This window comes from Lissotriton vulgaris, chromosome 1_1 (genome assembly GCF_964263255.1).
Source record: "Lissotriton vulgaris chromosome 1_1, aLisVul1.2, whole genome shotgun sequence".
NCBI lineage: Eukaryota > Metazoa > Chordata > Amphibia > Caudata > Salamandridae > Lissotriton > Lissotriton vulgaris.
Window position 1 is genome coordinate 182,393,604 of NC_141685.1, and position 23,933 is coordinate 182,417,536.

The 23,933-nt window shown below is 44.5% G+C and overlaps 1 long non-coding RNA gene across 1 annotated transcript; it reads left to right on the forward strand.

Moving 5' to 3' along the window:
- Nucleotides 1–708: 708 nt before the first annotated feature.
- Nucleotides 709–13,078, forward strand: LOC147738087 (uncharacterized). Its single transcript, XR_015307453.1, has 3 exons — nucleotides 709–981; nucleotides 2,827–2,945; nucleotides 11,729–13,078. It is a non-coding gene; the product is annotated as an uncharacterized LOC147738087 (long non-coding RNA).
- Nucleotides 13,079–23,933: the final 10,855 nt, after the last annotated feature.

The window sequence follows — 23,933 nt, forward strand, 5'->3', positions numbered from 1 at the left end:
GCATATTGACAAAATCGAAAGCTGAGGACAGGTCCATAAGAGCTAAGTAAAGTGGCGAGTGCTGTGCAATAGTGTACTTCCCTATGATCAAATTAAGATTAAGACTTTGCTTGTTTGTGCCAACTTTACCCCTGAAACCTAGTTGGCGTTACAGTTCATATCTCATTCCCCTTATTGGATTTTGTCATTTTAGTGTCATTTTGTTCAATACACTTTACTTTATTTTTCTATTTCGGTTTGGGTTTTTTATTGTTTTGCATTTTGACTTTTACTTTTTTGGTTTCTGCATAAATATTTTGCATATTACCTTAAGTTAAGCCTGCCTGTTCGGTGCTTAGGTACCAGGGGGTTGATCCTAGGTTAATTGAATGGCTTTGAAAGTTCACTCTGACAACGGTTCTGATTGTGCCTCATCTACGGCAAATAATAATTCAGTTTCTTACAGAAACTTTCTAAAATTATCTGCAAAATAGGCAGTTGATAACCTACCAGGGTTGAAGCACCCTGTGGACAAACTGGAATATGGGATGAGTATTGTGTGGCAATAGAACCTCTAAAAAACTTCAGCTTGCAGACGAACCAAGAATCACTCTTGAATGTAACAACTTTTTAAAATAAGGTAGTCAGGAAAGTGTGGCGAATATATTGCAGCTCTTTGCATTTTGACAGCCCCAAGCAAATTTGAGAACAGAGTGGATGTATGTAGCAGAGACGAGCCTGTTCACCCAATGTGAATGGTGATTTCCGCTTTGCTGATCTGCCTGAAGTTGTGATGCTGCTGACATTAGCGTGTCTGCTAAAAGCGATGGCGTGACTGGTGGAACTATAAAGCCAAATAAGAGAAAGTTATCTTCCGACACCACAGTCTTCGTGACTGAGACCAGTAACACTGAAGACTCTGAGACTCACACCAGTAACTTCTCCTTTCAGAGCGTTATTGCTGCAGATGGAGTGAAGCCAAGAAGTAAGCACATTACTAAGGTACCAACAAAGTTTAATATTGTTCATTTGTATTAACTGTTTCTCTTTTGCAGCATTTGGAAATGCATTTTCTAGTTTTGTTGCTTTTTGTTTAGTTTTTTATTGTAGGCTATTATTTTCGGTTTAAAGGGAAAGATGTTGTAGTGCGTGACCTTAATGCTGCAGTTTGCATTTCATTACCATCATTTGCTTATCCTGGAGAATCTCGAGGGTGGAGGAGGTTTGCTTTTCCAGAGTTCTTTCTTCAGCTTCTGGGCAGTTGTTGCTCTGTGGCAAACTGTGGTCATGTTTCTCTGCTCTTCTTGTAGTAGCTCCTATGAGAGCTTCATCCTCCCGCCAACGATAATAAGATGCAAGGCATCACCCAGCACACAACACAGACTATGTTGGGTTAAGTCCATCTGCTCGGTGAAGTTAGAGCGAAGATAAAGTTCTCCGGACCTATCAGGCTGTGAATGTAACCTAAGGGCTTAAGATGAAATGTAGAGCTTACCTCCTTCCTGAGTGGCTCCAGACTGCTGTCTGCAGACCCGATAGCTGGCAGCACCCTGGAGTATGTATGTATACATCAGATTATGTTGGAAGTAACCTGCAATATAGTAGCAGGCAGCACCCTGCCATAGAGTAGGATTTCTCATAGTATTTTATTTCCTGACACATTAATGGAGATTGTCTTTTAACTGGCAGAAGCACAACACTGACCATACATTTTTCTGGGTCTGTCTTTAAAATGACGTACACATTAGGAATGGCATTTCGTTCTGCTGGAATAATAACCCAAGTTATCTTACACTCTATGTTGTTGCATGGATTTTTGGCTGCAATGCATTCCATGTTTCATTCAAACGTGCTTTCTACAGAGCGCATACATGATTTGCTGCTGTCGAGAAATAATTCTCCTGTGTACTGTGGCAGACTCTGAAATATTGAAAAACTTCATGATTTCTCTTTCAGCACTTCATAGTAAAACCTTTAAATTTTTGACTCAATCATTTGGCAGAAACATAACTTAGTACCATTAAAATAGTTGTGATGGGGAACATTCATGTGGGTTAGGACTGGCTCGACCAGAGTGCTTGCTGACTTGGAGGAGTATGGAGTTGACCACCTTGCCTGGTCCGGTGTGGAACCAAGCCAGCGATGCTTAGCTGCAGGCTCATTTGCCCTGATACCTGGTCAACAGTTTGAGGAGGAGGAGGAGGCGAAGAGCTGGCTAAGTGTGCCATGAGGCTGGCAGCTCAGTACATCCCTGAGAAGTGAGCTTTGAGTTGATGTAGTGTTCCTCTTATACCACGTGCAATTCATCCTCTCCAGAGCCACAAGAATTCCTGGGTGTGAAGGGCGGCTGATTCTGATTGGGTGCTTGATAGTTTTACAGAAACTCATGTTCTTGGTTGTTCATGTTTGTCAGTAGTTAATGAAACACACCCAGGGGTTTTATCTCTTCAGTGACACAAACTGCAATAAAAGTTTCTTTGTCATTGCAAAAAAATATGAATCGCCAAAGAGCCTCTGTAGGTCAAAGAATGGAAGGGCTGGTTAACTGTCAGTCATCTCACTGCTAAGCAGAGCCATGTCATGCTTCTCCCTCACTCAGGCCTCTGATTTTGACCAACATCACTTAGAACACTGGGACTTTAGAGCCCATCCTTTTAATGAGGAAAACAAAACTACAAGTCCCATAAGCAATAGTGGTAGAAGGTGTCACGCATGACCTGGGACAACAACCGATTCAGCACACCCAGTTCAATTTTTTAAGTATTTGACACAATATTGAATTTATAACCTTTTGTTTTTTATGGTCCTGAGTCACCAGAATACTAAAAATGTGTCTTTTATTTTCAGGGTCAATTAAGTAATGGTCACCAGCTTGGAAGCTCTGTTAAATCTTCAGTATTTGTCATTGATCTCCACATGTGGCTGGTTTGGGTCTGCCCCTGCATCGTTCCAGATAACTCGCACAGGTAAGGAGCTTGTAGCAGCAACATAAAACAGTCAAATCACTGTATACTGTTTTCGGAGTTTCAGTCCCAGCGACATTATCTGTAACTGAACGCAGATACCCTAGGAAGCATGTGTTTTTAAGACACGTTGCGTTCACTCACCTGAAGGTGACCTGCTTCATCATTGGGTTATACTCCTCACCAGGACGGCGCTCCAATGCTTGGCGGGCACCACTAGAGGGCACTTTGTCGCACATCTTTTATTAAGTATGCCGGATGAGCATAGCAGGACAGAGGATGTTGTGTCATAAGATGTGAGATTGGTGAAGTCTGAATATAAGATCAACTATCGACCAGTTGCCACAATATAGTTAACCCCTTCGCTGCGGCGGCTATTCGGCCGCATCGCTAAGGGGGCGGCGCAGCGCTCACACGCTGGTGACGGCAGCGCTCCGTCACTAGCCTCGAGTGAGCTGTGCTGATGACGCAGCAGTTCCGTAATGGCCCCGTCTGCTCAATAGAACGCGCCGCACAGGCGCGAAATCAGCTCCGCACAGGCGCGTCGGACGGGCCATGATGGAACCGCTCCATCATCAGCACAGCGACACCGCGGCTGATGACGGAGTGGTTCCGTCATCAGCATTGATGCGGTTAATGTGATCTTCCTGGTCCATGTTGAGATTAAAAAGAGTGGCAGAGAAATTGAGGAACTAATGGCTCCTATCACTGTGTGAAAGTGTCGATCACCTATGGGCCTGCTGGTAAGCTGGGGTCTTTACTTCAGGTCAACGTTTTCCATGCCTTGTGTAGTCATGGAGCAATCTGTTGTCATTTCATCAGGACCAATTATGTGAAAATGGGTAAATGTGACCTAATCTTCTCCACAGCGTAAGGAGCTCTGTAGCTCAAAGCCCTGCACCGTGCATAGGTGATAAGGTGCCTATTACCATCTTACTACCACAGGTGAGCGCTGTCTAAAAGAGTGCACTAGATACGGTAACCCTCCTAAAATTCAGGACATATTGACTTATCCAATAGCGAAGACGCCGCATCAGACGGCACCTGGTTTGAAAAGCACATGCTTCCTAGGGTGCCAGCGTTCAGTTAGAGATAATGTCTGTGGGACTGAACCTTCAGAACAGTATTCTGTGAGTTGATTAAATGAAAAACGTGTATTCTGGACTGCCATTTTCCTCGTCATCTCTTATGATATGTAAAATAAAACACAACACACCTGGAGGCCAACACATCTATCATACATTTAATGCAAAAATAGCAAAAGGCCAATCAAACTAACAAGTGACAATTGTCTTTGCAATGGACGAGAGCATCCACCCTATAGCAAGTTGGAGTATATAATGCTTAATGTTGTGGGTAGTAAGAAGACACAGGAAACCTGAGAGAAGTTGGTTGGAGAGTTTATTCCTACAGAAACGAGCCACTGCACCATACATTGGCACAGGGAAACTCCAACTGACCATAAGCAGAATTAGAATTTAAGCAGCACCATGACAACTTCATAAGTTCCATGAAAGAAACAGAGCTCTCCAACAGCACTCCAACAGCACTCCAACAGCGTCTCAACGGTGAAAATAAAATTGTCCCACCCTACAACCTCCTCACCTTGAGAAATGTCTGAAGAGACTGCCGCTGGGGAAAATCAATTCCCTTTAAACTTACAGCCGTTGGAGAAGGAAGTAGGGTCATAAGGTTAAATAGCAAAAGGAAAGGAGAGATTTAAACACGATCTTGGTCGCAGGAATTCATCTTTCATTTCATATTTTTTTTAAAAACTCGAAGCAGTGGCTCGCTTTCTTGTTGATCACAAGTCCTCGTCGCCAAAATAATGTTGTGGGTCGTAAGAAGACGCAGGAAACCTGAGAGAAGTTGGTTGGAGAATTTATTCCCAGAGAAAAGAGCCATACACTGGCACAGGGAAACTCCAACTGACCATAAGCAGAATTAGAATTCAAGCAGCACCATGACAACTTCATAAGTTCCATGAAAGAAACATAAAAGCACAAGCAAATACAACATTAATGTTACACAATGTATTTTATACACTTTTCTCCTAATACAAGTCAATAAAACATGAACATGTGATAGAAACAGTTACTGAAACAACACTAATGAGTAGGAGGAAGGATCTTCTCTCGAGAGGAATGTGAGGAGTCCGTGAGGTGCAGAGTCCGTGAGGTGCAGATAAAAGATACACAGACAAGTTGCAGAATTCACTGTTTCTGGAAATAACACTTCTGTTTGTCAATATTCAATTTACTACAAGATGCAGGAAAGTGTGCAGATGGACATCACTAAATAAAATGGTTCTGGGCCCTAATAGAATCATATAACTTTGCAGGCATATTAAGGCGAACAGACACATCAAAATAATATAAGAATATTGTAATTTGGTTATGTAATATATCAATGCACGTTGTGGCATTCATGTGTAACCAATTATCGGTATTAAAGAAACCAGTATATCCTGTTATGCTTTCTCAATTCCTTCTTCCCAGTGGCCACCACTGCTGCTATCCAGCTGTATTCAGCAGTGCCTCCTGTGACCTGGAATCCTGCATTTAATCAATACCAAAGGTCGTCAATGCTTCTAGCCAACTCCGGTCACTGGTGCCACTTGCACCCACCACCCTTAGGCCTGTTATTCTTTTAGCCAGCTCCAGCCAGTAGTGGCCCCTTGGACCTGTATGTAAGCCTACTAGCCAGCTCCTGTTAGTACTGGCCCCTGGGACCTGTTATCATTCTAGCCAACTTGAGTCGTTAGTAGCACCTTGGGACTAGTGATCATACTAACCAGCTTCAGGCAGTATTGGCTCCCTGAGAACTATTATCCTGCTAAGTAACTCCAGTCAGTAGTGACCCCTTGGGCCTGTATGTAAGCCTACTAGCCAGCGCCTGTTAGTACTGGCCCCTGGGACCTGTTATCATTCTAGCCAACTTGAGTCATTAGTAGCACCTTGGTACTAGTGATCATACTAACCAGCTTCAGTCAGTATTGGCTCCCTGAGACCTATTATCCTGCTAGGTAACTCCAGTCAGTAGTGACCCCTGTACCTTAAATCCTGCTAATATTCAAAACCAGAGGTCAACTCTACTGCCAACCAGTTCCAGCCAATATTGACATGTATTGTTACCCTGCCTGTAATGAATACCAGAGGCCAGCGCTGTTGCTAGCCAGCTCCAGTCACCAGTGCCCGTCATATATTATCCTCAATAGGATCAATACCCAAGGCCTGTGCAGCTGCTAACCTGCTCTAGTCAGTAGTGACCTCCCAGTCCTGTTATTCTGCATATAATCAGCAAGGCTTCGACCCTAATAACACTCACCCCACATCCTTATGGTATATTAGCAATGTAATTAATTTACATCATACGGTAGGTACCGCACTATATCACACGATCCCAAAAACAAAGAAAATCAAAAGTTGCCTGACGGTTCAGCACTCCACCTTGTCAAAAATGACCAAATCACACCAAGCATTATAGCCCGCCACATCACATGGCACACTCAGACACAACATGACAAGATACCACGGCAGGGATTTGGGGCCATTAATCCTCTGTTTGAGGCTTGTGTGCTGTAGATGCACATGCTTTTCATACTCCTGCCATCTTGTGTTGGGTCCGGATGTTTGCAAGTTGTTTAATTATTACCCCTAGATTTATACAGGGGGACGACAATTCTCCGTTCAAGCAGCTGCCGGATGGAACGCTCTCCCCCGCTCCCTCAGACTTGAACCTAACTACCTGGCATTTCGCAAGAAATTAAAGACACACCTATTCCCTAAATAGAGTCCCTCTATAGTCCCTCTCCTTTCCCCTCAACAGGATCACAAATCTTATAGCGCGGGGATGCCCTTGGGTCACCAGGCGCTTTAGAAATCGTTATTAAATTAAATTAAAATATTCCGACGTAAAAATTACCTGCACCACTCCTTCTTTTTGATCTGGGTTATTTAATTTAATTTGTTGCAGGCTATTTTCACCTTGAGCATGCTCAAATAACCTTCCATTATGATTACTAACAGTTTGAGACCATGATTGTCGATGTGTATGTAACTGCTTCGTTTCGGTTCCCAGATCTTCCAGGTTTTTAACAAATCTCTATTCGTTTCATCCCCTCTGATACTCTCACTCTTTGCTCTATTTGTTTCCAATTGTGATGGCTTATTTTCCACCTGTTTATTATATTCCTCCACTTGCACCAATTCTAAGGACTGAATTTTCCCATTCTCTATCATTTTTATACTATCAGCTTGATTGTTTAGGCATTTATTTTTCATAACTGCTTGTACCTCCAGTAGATCCTTATTAAATAGAGGGTAAAAGGGTTTTGTTGGAGACATATGTTTACCCTCACCTTCACAATATGATATTTGGTCATGGTTGTTTCCAGTGTTCAATCTCACTATATCTGATGCATTTGTACTTTTTTTTATACCTTTAGAAGCTTTATTTCTTGCTTTCCGTTGTTTTTTCCTCTGTCTTTTTGATAGATGAACTTCCGGAGATGCGTCTGTCATTGTTGATTGTGTCGAGCATAGATTTATCACTTCTTGATCTTTTGTTTTATCATCTATTTTTTCTTTAACAACAACAGTATTGTCTTTACATTTTATTGTACCTTTAGAGGGGCAGTCGGTCTTGATGGTTTGAAATCCCACATTAGGAAAATTCCCTTTTACATCGTCAAATATTGTTTTTAAAATATCCGGAATGGTAGCTAGTTTGTTAATTAGTGGGGCACAACTACACTCTGCATACGTAGATATTGGCTGGGATTGTGCCCTTACTATTAGATTATTTTGCGTTGTTATCTTCTGCTCAATTCCGGTAACAGAGGATGCCATAGGGCTCGAGATCTATTTGGACCTCCTTTTTGTTGGACTGATATGTTAAAGCTTCCAGAGTTAATTGTGAGGTTTTGAAGAATAAATCCCAAATTGCTCCCGCGTTCCCACTTCCTGGTGCCTAAGTACCTAGGCTATGGTGTTGCCCATTTATGAATGATAGGTCCTTATACTCCTCTTTTTGTGGTTCTTGAAAATGATGTCCCTCGTCACAAGAATTAATGAATTGTGGACTACTATTCACAACGTCTTTTTGATACGGAGTACTCCAACGCTGCAGAGTTTCTGGGTTGATGTTGTATTCGTCCTTATTAATTTGAGATCTGTTATTTTGATTAAATTTAGGCTGGTCCTGTTTCTTAACTGAATTTATTTTACACAGAGTAAGGTCCGATTTCAGTGGGGTATTGGCTGCCCTTATGATTTTCACCCCACTATTTAGTTCATTTGGAGCTTCTTGCTATGGTTGATTTATTTGGCCCAAATTAGATGGTTCCCCTATCCCGTTACCTTTTCTGATTTTTACTTTCACTTCTATTGGCATTGGCTGCCTAGTTGGTAGTAATTGCTGAGTATCTCCCATTGTTAGATTTGTGCATTTTGCGTCCTCTTGTTGTGAACGGCCAGTAAGTGGAATAGTTAACATCTCTAGGTCCGTTATTTGACTTCAATGGTTGACTTGGCCCTTAGTTGAATTTGACATTCGACTTCAGCTTCAGACTCAGGGTGGCCTGGTTCACTTACTCCTTGCTTAGGGGATATAATATTTGTTCTACTCAGTGGTTGAATTGGAGTTTGAAGATCACATGAGTTAGTTAGCAATGTTAGCATAGCACCAGTTGGATCTTTCATAAAATCAAACTTTGACGGCGACTTTCCCAGTTTCCCAAATGTATGGACCTTAGATGATTTAAAGGACTATATGTCACCTGCCTGTTTTATTTTAAACATATCTAATATTAGTGTTTGTTGTATTTATCTTTTCCTTTTGATAGGAGGGAAAGGTGGCCGCTCCTTTCCTGACCTCATAATACACCCTCTAAGGTGAAGAAGTCTTGCTTCTTTCAGAGAATCAAAAGGGCCAGTGACAAGACCAAACGGTGCTTTGATAGGAGAAAATCACCTCCAAACGAAAACACCCCAAAGCACACCTCAGTACAGAATCCGCCTGTGCTGCTGGTTACTTATTTAAATAACTAATTAATTAATCGATTGATTAATATCTGGCTCCGGGTAGGGCTGTAGTCTAGGCATGCAGAGTAATTCATGGGTCAAGGGGTGCTTCAATAGGGTCAAAGTCTATTGTCACTTTCCCCTTTGCATAATTTCGCAGATTTTGTATTACAGAGTTATTACAGACTCCAATGGCTCAGCGACTTAAGGACTGTCTGATCAACCTTAACTACTCGCCACACGCCACACACCTCTTGCCACTTGTCACTCACCACTCACTGTTCATTGCTTGTTCGTTGCTATTCATCGCTGTCACGAGTACAAGGGAGAATGCTGGCAATCGTTCAGGGGCAAGATCGGAATCCACAGCCAGTCCCTCTACAGACGGCAGATGTAGGCAATTCCCTCCACTCCACTGCTCAGCTCTGCTCTGCTCAATGATTGGTGTATACGTAAAATCAGGCGGCAGTTCCCTGAGTTCTGAGGAATGATTGAAGCGTGCGATGTCGGACCATAGATGCGTCCATTCCTCATCGGAAATAGGACGGTGAATTAATTCTTCACACTTAAACATATACCGGGGGCGCGGGGAAAGCACTGTTTTAAGGAGGAAGCTATAGATAAATGAGATCACCCCTTTCATGTTAGCAGTCTTGGTGAGAAAGGCCTCAAATTTTGTGAGGTCGAGTAGCAGCCTCCCGTATCTGAGGTGTGAAGGCCCAGTGCATCAATTAGATATACTGATATCTTTCAGTGTTCTTCAATTCAAAGTCCCTTTGACATTGATCAAAAGTAAGGGGATCAAAATTGTGGAACAAATGTATTAGAGATAAGCAGCCTCCCCTTCTCCAGGCATCAAAGGGTCCCTCATGTTGGGCCGGGGGGAAAGCTGGATTGAAATGGATTGGAGTGAATGGGGATGGAAAAGGAGTCCACCTGTCATCGCCCGAAATTGAGTCCCATACTTTAAGAGTGGTGCGTGTGGGGCAGCTAAGGTCACCCTGGCAGCCGCCTTGAAGAGAAAGGAGGCTCCAGCTATTTCCCTATGGCACTCTCATCTTTGGAGACTGCTTAGCCTGGCTGATATTTTCAGGGATAATTGTAAACATTTCGAATTTAAATGGGGCCCCCCTTGTCTCCGTCCTCTCTCGGGGCCTTCCGTCTGCGGTGTGTCCCTCCACCATCAGTGCCCTCCATCTCTTCCAGTTTTGATCACAATTCCTGTGTCGACCAACCTCTCATTAGTATGAATACGCCGCCACCCCGGGTGGGGTGGAGGGCGTTTTTTTTTTTTCTTTGTTCCTTGTTAGATTCATAATTACTTATCCCATGTTAGGATGAGTTTGTCCACGCTTTTTGGCTATTCCGCATACAACACCTCGGTGGCGCAACCTGGAGAAATTACAGTTACAGAAGGTCGTTCAGTTTTCTTTAGACCTATCTGCTGGCTTAGCAAAGTTGCACGATCTTCTTTTTTTTCTTTTTTATCTCTCTTTCTCAGCTCCGGGGCACTTAGAAGCTGTATCTTTCATTTGGCTTATCTAATAAGAGGAGGAGCTGGTTTATATTGATCAATGCACTTTGTCCACCTGTTATAATTCTGTTCAGGCTTTCTGATCCCCTGCGTGGGACCAACAGATGATGTCATTTTTGCCTGTGGAAAAAAAATTATTAAACACATTTTTGACAAAAATCAGGCCGCAGGCCAAGGCTCCTCTGTGCCCTCTGTGCTCCCTGGTGCCCTGCAGCAGCCGCCGCACGAGCAGCACCAGCAGCGCCTTAGCACCGCGGTGCCGGCAGCGGCTGTTCCTGCCCCCGCAGCAGATCAGTAGAACTTAAAGCGCCCGTATAACAGGATGCGGGTGCAGCGGGAGAAACATTCGGGTGCGAAAACCGGTCACAAAACAAACCCAGGCAGGCGTCTCAAGCTCCGCTCTGCTTGCTCGTCAACTCCTCCTTGGCTCGGCCTCTCGGCTCTAACCGAAATGCCCTGCACTCACCGCCGAATCACAGGCCGACAATGACTGTGAACACCAACAGAGGGAAGAATTGTGTGTTTCCCCCAGTTAGTAAAAAAAAACAGCATAAGTCTTGGCTGGTTCTGATGCACCCAGAGTCTTATGCGACTTTTCAGTCTAATTTTTCTGTCTGGAAAAAGATTGAGTCCTGGTTTTCTGCACCCAGTAAATCCAGGTGCAGAAAAACCTAACAACTGATAATCAGGTGGAATAAAATTAACACATGAAAGTACGCCTTAATTTCATTGCCCTTTATTCACATTCTGGAACATAGTTGAGGGATAGGTCGAGGCATAGTCCTTGCAGCACACAATAGATTTGCTTGCGGCAGAGGCCAAAACTCAAAACTCAGGAAACCAGATACAAGTAGGTGGTAACCCAGGGCAGCGGAAAACGCCTGTTGTCCGTGGAGGAGTCATTCCCTTCCCAGAAATCTGCATTACAAATTAATTAATAGTATATATTTTTTAAATATCTGTTTGGTGCCAGTCCATATGACTTTCATATCTGCCTTTGGGATTCTATGTTGCAACTCCATAGGGTACATGTATCCTTTGTGAGCTTAATAAAATGTTGAAAATTCTACAAATCCTCACTCCTACATCCAAGTACTCTCATGCTACCATTCTACACTTTGCTCTGTCTGAAAAACAGCTCAACATTTTCAAAAGTCTGCATTGATTTGGCTTGTAAATTATAATTTTGGAAATGTACATGTATTAACTATTTAATTTTAATACTGTAGGTGATTAGGATTACGGACGAAGAAAGCAAGATTTAGTACTAAGCAACTGAATGTCAGTGCCATAAGAAGGATTATTTTGAAAAACTGGCGGACATCCAGCATTCTACGTTTAAACAATTTCCAAAAATCTAAGTGTGGCGAGGAAAGTACTATACCTGTAAGCGAAGTCTGTAATTTTGCATTTCATTAACCCAGAGCAAAGCCATATCTGTGCACACAGCATCAGAAATATTGTAGAAAGATCACTTCAGCATCTTCATTTGAAAGATTATCAGAAAGACAAATTGCCTCAGCATGACAGAATAACGTTCATCTAAAGCATCATGTAATTCTAGAGAGTAAGCACACACTGCATAAAAGAAAATTACAACAAAAGGTTCTTCTGGATACCATCAAAGAAAAGACACTGAAAGAAGACTTCGAAGCTGACACGTTAGCAACCAAAAGATTGGAAAATCACCTTTGTTCAACAACCATTTTTAACCAGTTACGCAGGTTTGAGACTATCTGCCTCTGGATAGAGCACAACGACCCACTCTGCTCACTCTTGGGAAAACCTTAAAAATTCACCACTTTATTGTGTTCATGACCATCTCACATTGTTTCCTTTTTATTGTGTACTGTTCTGTAATTCTATGCAAATCGCCTCAAAATTATCTGTTGTGCAGGAGTGATATGTAAAACTGTTAAATATAAAAATGGATTAAAGGAGCACCGTTGCGCTATATCTAATGTAAATAAATCCTCATCCTCAGAACTACAAACCTTAACCTTACCCCAAACATAGAAAGGGTAGAAGGAACTGATGTTCTGCGACTAATGATCCACAATAGTACTCTGCACGTTCAAACGCCCTCAGTTACTGCCATTACATCAGTGCAAAAAGGTACTTATCAGTTTAATCATTAAATATCAGACTAACACCTTATTACTACATTACTAAGAACCTATACAAATAGATTTGAGAAAAACTTCAGTCACAAATTAAGTTGCTGCCAGAGAGGCTATTACCTAAAGACTATTATCTGCTAGAAACATTTCAACAGGTGTTACAGGGCTGGTTCCAGACATATTTTGCTCAATTCAAGTGTTAAGAAGATTACACACAAACATTATCTAAACAAGCCCGACTCTAAAATCAGGTTCACTCTTACCGTGGCATATAAGCAAGAGAAACCTAAATGTAGAGGTATTAAGTCTAGGAATACACCTTATAAAAACACGGACTGTGAGAACAAATTCATTGTTCAAACCCGCCTCAATCGAGGGAAATTAATCGAAGTTGGGAAAAAAAGTTACTTGTGCCAAAAAAGATACAGCCATAAATCTCATCTCACTGAATTTGAGAGAATGCACACTGGGGGAAACCACTCTCAGTGCAAAGTATGCCAAAAAAGTTTCAGGCGTAAATCTTATCTCACTGAGCATATGAGAATCCACACTGGGGAAAACCACTCTCCGTGCAAAGTATGCCAAAAAAGTTTCAGGCGTAAATCTTATCTCACTGAGCATATGAGAATCCACACTGGGGAAAAACCATATCAGTGCTCTGAATGCCAGAAAAGGTTTAGTATCAAACCGAGTCTATATCGACATGCATTAACCCACTCTGTGGAAAAGCCTTACCAGTGCGCTGATTGCCAAAAAAGTTTCAGCCGTAAATCTTATTTCACTGAACATATGAAAGTCCACTCTGGGGAAAAACCTTATCAGTGCTCTGAAGGCCAGGAAAGTTTTTGTAACAAAAGCGCACTCACGCTCCATACAAGAAGAACCCACACTGGGGAAAAACCTTATCAGTGCACTGATTGCCAAAAATGTTTCATTTACAAAAACAGTCTCACTCAGCATAGAAGAGCCCACACTGGGGATAAACCTTTTCAGTGCTCTGAATGCCAGAAATGTTTCAGTTTCAAAAGCAGACTCACTGAACATACAAGAATCCACTCTGGGGAAAACCCTTATCAGTGTTCTGAATGTCCAAAACATTTCCACCGTAAATCCATTTTAACTGCACATTTGAGATTCCACACTGGGGAAAAACCTTATCAGTGCTCTGAATGCCAGAAATGTTTCAGTGAAAAAAGACATCTCACGCTCCATATACAAACCCACACTGGGGAAAAACCTTATCAGTGCTCTGAATGCCAGAAATGTTTCAGTGAAAAAAGACATCTCACGCTGCATATACAAACCCACACTGGGGAAAAACCTTATCAGTGCTCTGAATGCCAGAAATGTTTCAGTATAAAAAGTCATCTCACAGTGCATATAAAAACCCACACTGGGGAAAAACCTTATCAGTGCTCTGAATGCCAGAAATGTTTCAGTATAAAAAGTAGTCTCACTCGGCATACAAGAACCCACACTGGGGAAAAACCTTATCAGTGCTCTGAATGCCAAAAATGTTTCATTTACAAAAACAGTCTCACTCAGCATAGAAGAGCCCACACTGGGGAAAAACCTTATCAGTGCTCTGAATGCCAAAAATATTTCCGAGACAAAAGAAGTCTTTCTCAACATATAATAACCCACACTGGGGAAAAACCTTATCAGTGCCCTGAATGCCTAAAAGATTTCAAACTGAAATCACTTCTAACTGCACATGTCAGATTCCACACTAGGGTAAAACGTTATCAGTGCTCTGAATGTGACAAATGTTTCAGTGTAAAAAGCAGTTTCATTCATCATATAAGAACCCACACTGGGGAAAAACCTTATCAGTGCTCTGAATGCCACAAATGTTTCAGTACAAAACACAGTCTCATTCATCATATAAGAACCCACACGGGGGAAAAACCTTATCAGTGCTCTGAATGCCAGATATGTTTCATTGAAAAAAGCCGTCTCACTCAGCATATAAGAACCCACACTGGGGAAAAACCTTATCAGTGCTCTGAATGCCAGAAATGTTTCAGAGAAAGAAAGACTCTCGCTCAGCATATAAGAACCCACACTGGGGAAAAACCTTATCAGTGCTCTGAATGCCACAAATGTTTCACTGGAAAAAACAGTCTCACTCATCATATAAGAATCCACACTGGGGAAAAACCTTATCAGTGCTCCGAATGTCAAAAATGTTTCAGCCGTAAATCCCATCTCACTGACCATGTGAGAATCCACACTGGGGGAAAAAAATTATCAGTGCTCTAAATGTCAGAAAAGATTCAGAGGTAGAGATGGTTACAAGCGCCATAAGAAAACACACCATCAAAATAATTCAGTGCTCCGATTGCCAGAAAAACATCAATTTTAAACTCAATCTCACTCTACATGAGCAGACGCACAGAGGGAAAAAACATCACCAATGCTGTGAATGCCAGAAATTCCTATTTGATAGGCACAGCCTCACTAACCATAAGCGACTCCATACGATGAAAAACCTCATGAGTGTTCTGAATGCCAGAAAAGCTGCAGAGAAAAACGCTATCTCACCATGAGAAACTCCACACTGGAGAAAATCCTTATGCCATAAAAGCTTAAATCTGAAAGACAGTGTTATGCTTCATGAGAGATCCCACTCTGGGGAAAAACCTTATGAGTGCTCGAAATGCAAGCAATGTTTTGGGTACAAATTACTTCTCACTTGACACAAGTGAACTCACACGGGGGAAAACTCCTTATGTGTGTTCTGAATGTCAGATAAGGTTTAGTCTTGAATACAATGTAATTTCACATGAGAGAATTCACACTGGACTAAATAAAGCCTTATACAGGAGGGGAAAGCCAGAAACGTTATACTCAGAAAAGAGATCTCAGTGTAGCCATGTAGTGTTTTTGAGGGTAGGGGTCAGTGTGGAGGAGTATGTTTAGGGCAAGCAGAAAGGGCCAGTGTTTTGTGGGAACGGATGATGGCAGTGTTTTGGGGAAAGGGGCTATGGTTTTTAAGGTTAGTGCGGTGAGGTTGGTGGCAGTGCTGTGGGGTAGGGTGCCATGGAAAAGGGCTAGGCTATTCTAACTCCTTTTTGTTCTTGTGTAGAGTCTTGGAAGGTAGATTCTGATTTTTCTAAAGCTCTTGAGCTGTCTGATAACTACAATATACTCTTGCTGCTTCAAGGCTCCGGTCGGTCTGGGATTCAGTACACTTCTGGAAACTCAGAACCTTGTGGGCTGGATCCATATTTTTGAACTCCCACTTGAAAAGGGTGGAGGTAGCATGTGTGCCCATCTCACTTTCACAATTTGCATCATGCCTGTCCTAGCTATCCTAGACAATTATTGCAAGTGTAAATCAATCAATCAGTACATTTATAGTGTGCACTACTCACCCGAGGGTTTCAAGGCGCCGAGTGTGGGGGGGGGGGGGGGGTGCTGCTAACGCTCGAACAGCCAGGTCTTGAGGTGTCTCCTAAAGGTGAGAAAGTTGTGGGTCCGTCGGAGGTGGGTGGGGAGGGAGTTCCAGGTTTTGGCGGCGAGGTAGGAGAAAGATTTGCGGACTGTTGTTGTTCTTCAGGTGCGTGGTACGGTGGCGAGGGTGAGGCTGGCTGAGTGAAGTTGGCGAGTCGGGGCGTAGAACGAGAGGCGTTTGTTGAGCCCCCTTTCACAGGACTGGCCCAACGGAAACTCTTTGTTTTTTAGCACATTTCTGGGTTTTTGTTGTGCATTTTTCAAAGTATTTGATTTTGGGGATATTAAGTGTTTACAACAGGGATCTTCAACCTCTTTTCTGTAGTGAGTGGCACTTCTAATCAGTGAAAATCTTGAGCTACTTAAGGCTAAACATCTCGCGCATTGTTACCAGACAGTTTGTCAAGTACGGCCTTTTAGATTGAAGTCTAATGATCTGCCTGCCCCTTCCGCGCCATGGTACTCCTATGATCTCAAGAAATGTAGAAGAAAATGTAGGCCCCAATAACAATTTGGGACGAAGACTTACAGCCTATTCTTCAACACAATTAAATCACTTTCATCCTTTGATTATAAAAATGTAGCAACTCCCAGCCGAAAAGCTGTGATGAACTAACCGAATTCTTTTTTCCAAAGTAAAAAAAATATTCCTGAATTTTAAGATAACACCTGATAATTCTTAGGGACAGATACAGTGGAGTAACGTACGATGAATAAACTAACTTACCATTTCCTGGTAATGTGTACATTCACCCCACTCTCTGAAGAGAAAGTCTCTAATCTTATCAACACTATGAAATTTGGACCCTGCAGATTCTTGCCCTCCATTCAATTTCAGCTACCATTTCTGCTCATCTCAGTTTTTAATGACAATGGTGCTCAAGTCCGGCTTTTTTCCAGATGCTTGGAAAAAGGCTTTGATTTTGCCCCTTCTAAAGACTCTTTCCCTCGATCCCTCAGATGTAAAGAACTACAGATCCAAATTGGCCCTTCCTCTTCCTGATGAAATTTTAGAAAAGGCCATGAATCAGGAGATCACCATCTTTTTTGAAAATACGGACTGTCTGGATCCTGCTCAGCATGGGTTTAGACCTTACTACCGTACAGAGTCAACCTTATCGGCAGTAACTGAAGAGATCAGATCCATTGTGGATAGAGGAGATTAATGCAGCCTTGATCCTATAGGATCTCTCGGCCACATTTGATACGGTTAACCATTTCTCTTTGGTAAGCCGTTTAGAAAGTATAAGCATCAACGGTACTGCTCTCAAACTGACCAGGTTATTTTTGTCAAACAGAGAACAATTGGTATCTTTGGAAGATTTTACCTCTGCCCCATTTTCATTTCCTTGTGTGGTTTCGGGGATCTTCAATAAGTCTGACTTTGACAGGGTTAAGACTGATTCTTATATGGCTGGGCCTGAACTGGGATGGAGAAGTGAGCTTAAGAACGATGATGGATTCAACCCAGATCTGTGACTGGGGGCGAGTGTCTGAAAAGTTTCAGCCGTTCGTCAATCATCTCCTTGTGTTTGCTTTGTTTGCCCTAAGGCGGCAGGGTACGCCCAGACATGGGTCTCTTGCTTACTTTGCCACTGGATTCAAGCTAGGCTGGCCGATGAGGGGTTTTACCCCGAAACCGGTCCCAGTATGCTTGTATCTGAAAGAGACTATTAGTTATAGATTCCTTACCTTACATTTACCCCCAGGCTTCAGACTGGATCCAGAGATAATTTTTCTTAGCAGTACACCTGCGCTTCAGTAGGTGGGGTTGGTCGACTCCGTGCCTGGCGTCGTAGTCGCCGGGATGATGTCACAGTGTCTACTTAGACGCCACACTTGCGTGCTGACGTCTGTCTTTTTCTGCGCCAGCCAACCCAGATCCGGAGAGGGTGGGCCTTTTACTCAGTTTTTAACTAAACCCTTTTTCGACTTTAGTCGATCTCTTTTTTTGAGTCTTTGACTTCTGGTAGCACAAGGGATGTCCCATCGTCGGACCGGCTTCAAGCCCTATGATTTCTGTCACAAGTTGATGTCAGTCACGCTCCGCATCTCGTGTGCCTTTGGTGCCTGGAGCGTGACCACGATGCTGAAGTCGTGCTCCAACTGCCCAGCCATGAACCTGAAGTCTTTACTGGAGCGGTCCCAAAAGCATTTAAAGGCCCGGCAGTCCGCTCCGCGCAGCTCTAAGTCCCCTTCAAGAGGAAGGTCGCGGGACCAGTCACTGAGTCATCACCATTCCTCTTCGAAGTCTTCGCACTCCTCAAGTAAGTTGATGCACAAAAAGAAGGCAAAGATTCATCATCGCTCTTCGCCTTTTCTCTGTCCGTCGGCCAACGCGACGCTGGACCTGGAGCATTGTCGCTCTCTGGCTCCTTCCTCGTATCACGCTGGGGCGGCTCCACGCTTCACTACCTTTCCCAGAGCGTCCCCTGCCCAGCTTCGTCAATTTAACGAAGCACTGCACAGCATCTTTGGGCAGCCCGACTCCGCAGGCGTGCCTTCGGGCCCCACAGATTCGGCTGGGGGCTGTAGGCCTTCGATGCCGGCAGATCCGGCCCTGGCGCTGCAGGGTCCCGAAGGATCCAGGCCTGGATCCGGATTGGTGCTAGTCGCCTCACAGTACCTTCCCCGGCACCGATTCCAATGGCGATGACCCAGACTCCGATTGTGCTCCCAACTGGCATCAACCCCAACCTCACTCCGACATGGACATGGTGCTGGACTTTTGTATTGCTGTTCATCAGTGGCATTCCCTACCCCCCTGAGTGGCAGCCTGTGGAGGACAGGGAGGAGTCTATTGACCCTCTAGTAGACGAACTTGAGGAGCCGGACTGGCAAGATACAGTTGGGTGATGCCAGTGGTCTGGATACCTTCCCAGACCTTGGTAAGCTTTCTCCCTCTACCGTGGTTACAAAGGAGAGAGCCTCCTACGCTGTGGTATTGCGTAGGGCGGCTGAAACCTTGGGCCTCGAGCTTCCTACGGTGACTGTCAGTACTACCCTTCTGACTGAGGGGCTTCATCCGGAAGCAGCCTCTTCGGAGCCCCTGCTGCCTTTTAATGAGCCACTCACTGACATGCTTCTGGGAACTTGGTCCAAGACCAGCAGCTTCTGTGGACAGGATGATTACCCAATGCCACTACCCGGCCCTGGGCGACCCATTATTCCTCTCCTAACACTCTACCCCTAAGAGCTTGGTGGTCAAAGTGTCATCCTCAAAGGGCGCATTTCCTACTGATTGCTTAGGTGCTGCCGCAGTGCATAGAGGAGGCCTGGGCAGTGCTCACCCGAGCTGTTGCTGAGGGTCAAGACGCAGCAAAGTTCACCATCCGGTGTAAGCTGGATACCACCGACTCGTTGGGTAGAACGGTTTCCACGTCTGTAGGTTTGAGGCGCTACTCCTGGCTGAGAACGTCTGACTTCTCTGATGAAGTCCAATCTAACCTTTTGGACATGCCCTTTGATGGCCGTCGCCTGTTTGGTGACAAGGCGCTCGGGTGTTTAAAGAACTCTAGGGCTACGGCCAGATCCTTGGGCCTCGCGACAACTTAAAACCCCATGCAGTCTGCCTTTCGTGGCTACAGAAGGGGAGCCTCACTGCGTTCCACCCAGAGCCACGGGTTGTGCAAGCTACCCAGCCTCTGCATGGTCGGGGACGTGGGACCCGGCGTCATGGGTCTGGGGGCCAGTGGGCAGGCCATTCCACCAAAACCCCTCTGTAGTAGCCTCCAAACCTTCCTAGTCCGATCTTCCAGGGCCACCAGTTGCCAGTGGGTGGCAGGATCTACCATCACGTCCCCCACTGGCTCAACATCACGTCGGACAGGTGGGTTTTGCAGATAGTCCAAAAGGGTTTCTCCCTCCCCTTCGAGACTACCCCTACCTCTATGCCACCAACACTCCATCCCATGTTGGAGGATCATTTTGCCCTTCTCTGCCAGGAAGTTACAGATCTCTTTGCCAAGGGAGCTATTGAACGCGTCCCTGTGCCAGAAGTAGGTCGTGGTTGCTACTCCCACTACTTCTTGGTACCCAAGAAGGACAAAGGCCTGCGTCCTATCTTAGACCACAGGGACATCAACCGCTTCCTTCGGAAGGAGAAGTTCAAGATGTTAACCTTGGCTCAGGTCTTGTCTGCCCCCGACCCTGGAGATTTGATTTTAGCCTTGGACTTGCAGGACACTTACTTTCACATCCCCGTCTTGCCTGCCCACCGGCATTACCTACGGTTCACGGTAGGCCACACGCATTTTCAGTTTACTACTCTCCCCTTTCTCCTTACCAGCGCCTCCGTGTGTTCACGAAAGTGATGGTGGTGGTCACAGCTCATCTGCGCAGATCAGGGGTTCCAGTCTTTCCCTATCTCGACGACTAGCTGTTAAAGGCGGGCTCGCCGAGACTGTTGTCTCCCACCTCCAGACTACGACAGACTTCCTGCATTCGCTGGGGTTCACAGTTAACGTGCTGAAGTCGTACCTGATTCCCTCCCATAAGCTCCTTTTCATCGTAGCGGTTCTGGATACAGCGCAGTTTTGGGCCTATCCTCCCTAGCAGCAAGTCCAGGATATTCGGGCTATGATACCGATGTTTCAGCCTCCATCCCGGTTTTCGGTGAGAATGACACTGAGGCTGCTGGGTCTCATGGCCTCCTGCATCCTGCTGGTGGGTCATGCCAGATGGCATATACATGCTCTGCAGTGGGACCTGAAGTTCCAGTGGGTGCAACACGAGGGGAATCTTTCCAATGACGTTCAGATTTCGGAGGGGACTGCAAGTCAGTTGCAATGGTGGTTCACAAACCAGGATTGCGTCAACTGCAGACCCCTCTCCCTTCCCCAACCTGAGTTCACAGTAGTGACGTATGCTTCACTCCTGGGATGGGGCGGCCATATGGGAAAGCCGGAGATCATAGGTTTCTGGTCTCCGGTAGAGTCCAGGCACCACATCAACCTTCTGGAGCTCCGGGCGATTCGTCTTTCACTGAAGCCATTCCTTCCTTCTGTCAAAGGAAGGACAGTGCAGGTGTTCACGGACAACACCACCGCCATGTGGTACGGCAACAAACAGGGCCGGGTCGGGTCATGGACCCTATGTCAAGAGGCTGTTCTTCTTTGGACATGGCTGGATCATCAGGGCATACCTCTGGTGGTTCAAAACCTGGCAGGTTCCCTGAACGCCAGGGCGATCAAACTCCGCCACTGGTGCATGATGGATCACGAATGGTGTCTTCACTCGAAGGTGGTGCAAGGTCTCTTTCAGCAGTGGGGAGAGCCTTGGTTAGATCTATTCGCCACGGAAGAGAACGCGCAATGTCAGCAGTTCTGCGTGTTGGAGTTTACAAAGCGGCTCTCGCTCGGCAACGCTTTTCGTCACGAGTGGAGTTGCTACCTCCTGTAAGCCTTTCCGCCTGTACCACTTCTGCCAAAATTGTTGAAGAAGATCAAACGCGTCCGGTCCCAAGTCATTCTCGTGGCTCCGGACTGGGCACAAAGAGTCTGGTACCCAAAGCTCTTGAGCATGGCCATCGATCCTATTGTTGTCCTCACTTATCTTATGTGTGCTCCCTTTGAGCCCCTACATAATTGTCCTCTTCGCCTCCTTTGAAGACTGCTTTTTTGCTTGCCATCACCTCTGCTCGCAGGGTGAGTGAGCTTCAGGCTTATCTTCCAGACCTCCCTTTCTTGCAGTCCATCCGGACAATGTAGTCCTCTGTACTAAGCCCTTTTCTCTGCCAAAAGTGATTACCTCTTTCCACATAGGTTAGACCATCACATTGTCCACCTTCTTCCCTTCTCTGCACCCTTCCAAAGAGGAGGGTAGATTCCACTGTCTGGACCCAAAACGTGTGCTCTCTTTCTACCTTGACCGCACTAAAGACTTCCGGGTGGGAGATCAACTCTTTGCGGATTATGTGGGCACCAAGAAATGTCAGGCAGTGCACAAAGGTACCATCTCTCGATGGGTCATCCTATGCATTAAGATCTGTTATTCTTTGGCTAAAAAGGAACCTCCAGTAGGACTGTGCACCCACTCTACCAGCTTTGTTATTGCAGTGCACATTAAACACGTCCGCAGTTTTCAACCTGAAGAATGCTGCATTTATGTTTAAATTAGGCCGTGTTATCATGTGCCTTACCGCTGCATATTTTAATGGGGCAGTTGCTTCTGAAATCTAAGCATGCTGTACTTGTGAGTTAGGCCAACTAGCTCTAAGAGTCTTTTTTTCCCTATAACACCCCATGTTTCCTATGGAAGTTTCTGCACTAGGTTCTGCTTTTGTTCACCCTGTGCTGCTGCAACACACACCTGTTATGAGGCAAGAGCCATCAAAAGCATTGATACACAAACTTCAAGGCAGACACACAACTGCCTCCATTGTCTTGGCGTGTCTCCCCCTAGTGTTAAACACCATTACGCTGCCCGCTTGTCCGATAAACCTTAGTGACAACTGAGAACATGCTTGGGAAACCTATTAGGGAATTCACAGCCATACGAAAATACCTCAATCACTATTGCAGACATCGCCTATGAGTATTTGGAAGGTTTTTAATTTACATGGGCACACTTTATCCTTACACTTGTTCTGAAATGCCTAGAACTGTTACAGCCTTCCAGAAGACTTATTTTCTTACCATGCTCCATTTCATATAATTCTTTTATTGGGCGGAGAGTCACCATGAGCCGCATGCCACGGTGAGTTGAGGCACATTTCCTGACGTCAGCGGATTCATCTTTCTACAGTATATTGTTATTGTAGTGAATGTTGTCTAAAAATTATTTTATTTTTCACCTATACTAAGAATAACAGACATTGACTAAACAGTATATGGTTGTGTCCCGTTCGGACAGGTTTGTATGTCCTGGACTGAATAGCTTTGAAATGTAACGCTAGCACAGTTGTTCAAATGTCTGACCTAGATTTCTTTCAAACCTTTCTTATATTTCCTATGTATGTATTCGTTTAGGTACCACCAGTGAATTCACCACTCTATGAAGATTAATATGATCACTGGATGGTTTTGTATATTAAAACCCTTCTTTATAATTATATTGGTTCGTACACCATTTTTAGGTCTCGCCTGGGCCAGCGCGGATGTTCTGCTGTGCGAGGCTTTTAGTAAAGGCTTTAAACTCTGAACACACGCTTGTGCTTGTTTATCCTTGCTGTCTCTCTTTATCACCTTCCCCTTTTCTGCCTTTCCCTCTCTCTTTCTTTGGGACTTTTTCAATGGTTAACAAAAAACTGTAAAACCTGCTGACTGATCTTTGTTCTTTTAATAAGGCGTTATTTTTTTATCACCCTGTGCCTGGAAGCTATGGCAGATTGGATTACGACAAACCCATGAAAAATGGACCTCGTCTGCCGGTTTCTGAGCATCAACCAAGAAGAAATATATTGCTTTATAGCTCGGTGAGATGAACTGACCCGTCAGAGATCCCACAGCAGCTCTGTGGAGACTCAAATTCACGAGCTCCTTCTTGCCAGGAGTAATGGGAACCAAATCATGCACACTCTGGAGCACGCTGTGCCCTCTGACCTTTTGCAGGCGACATAGTTAATTTTAAATCCCTCCTTGCACAAAAAAAATTCTGAATGCCAAAGAATCCATTCTCTTGAGGTCTGGAGCGTTGGATCTGTCTTCTATATCTATGCGTTGTAATACCAAATAATGAAAGCGCCTAGATTTTTGCACCATATAAGTCAAGGTAGTTTACGAGAACTCTGCGTGCCCCTTTCATCTGTTCCCTGCGGCGCCTTCATCATTCCAGGAATCCGACCCAGAGTTGGGGGCTCCCGCCGCATTCCTGTGCTTTGGTAGCCTGGTTCATCGAATTGTTGCCTTCTGAAACATTT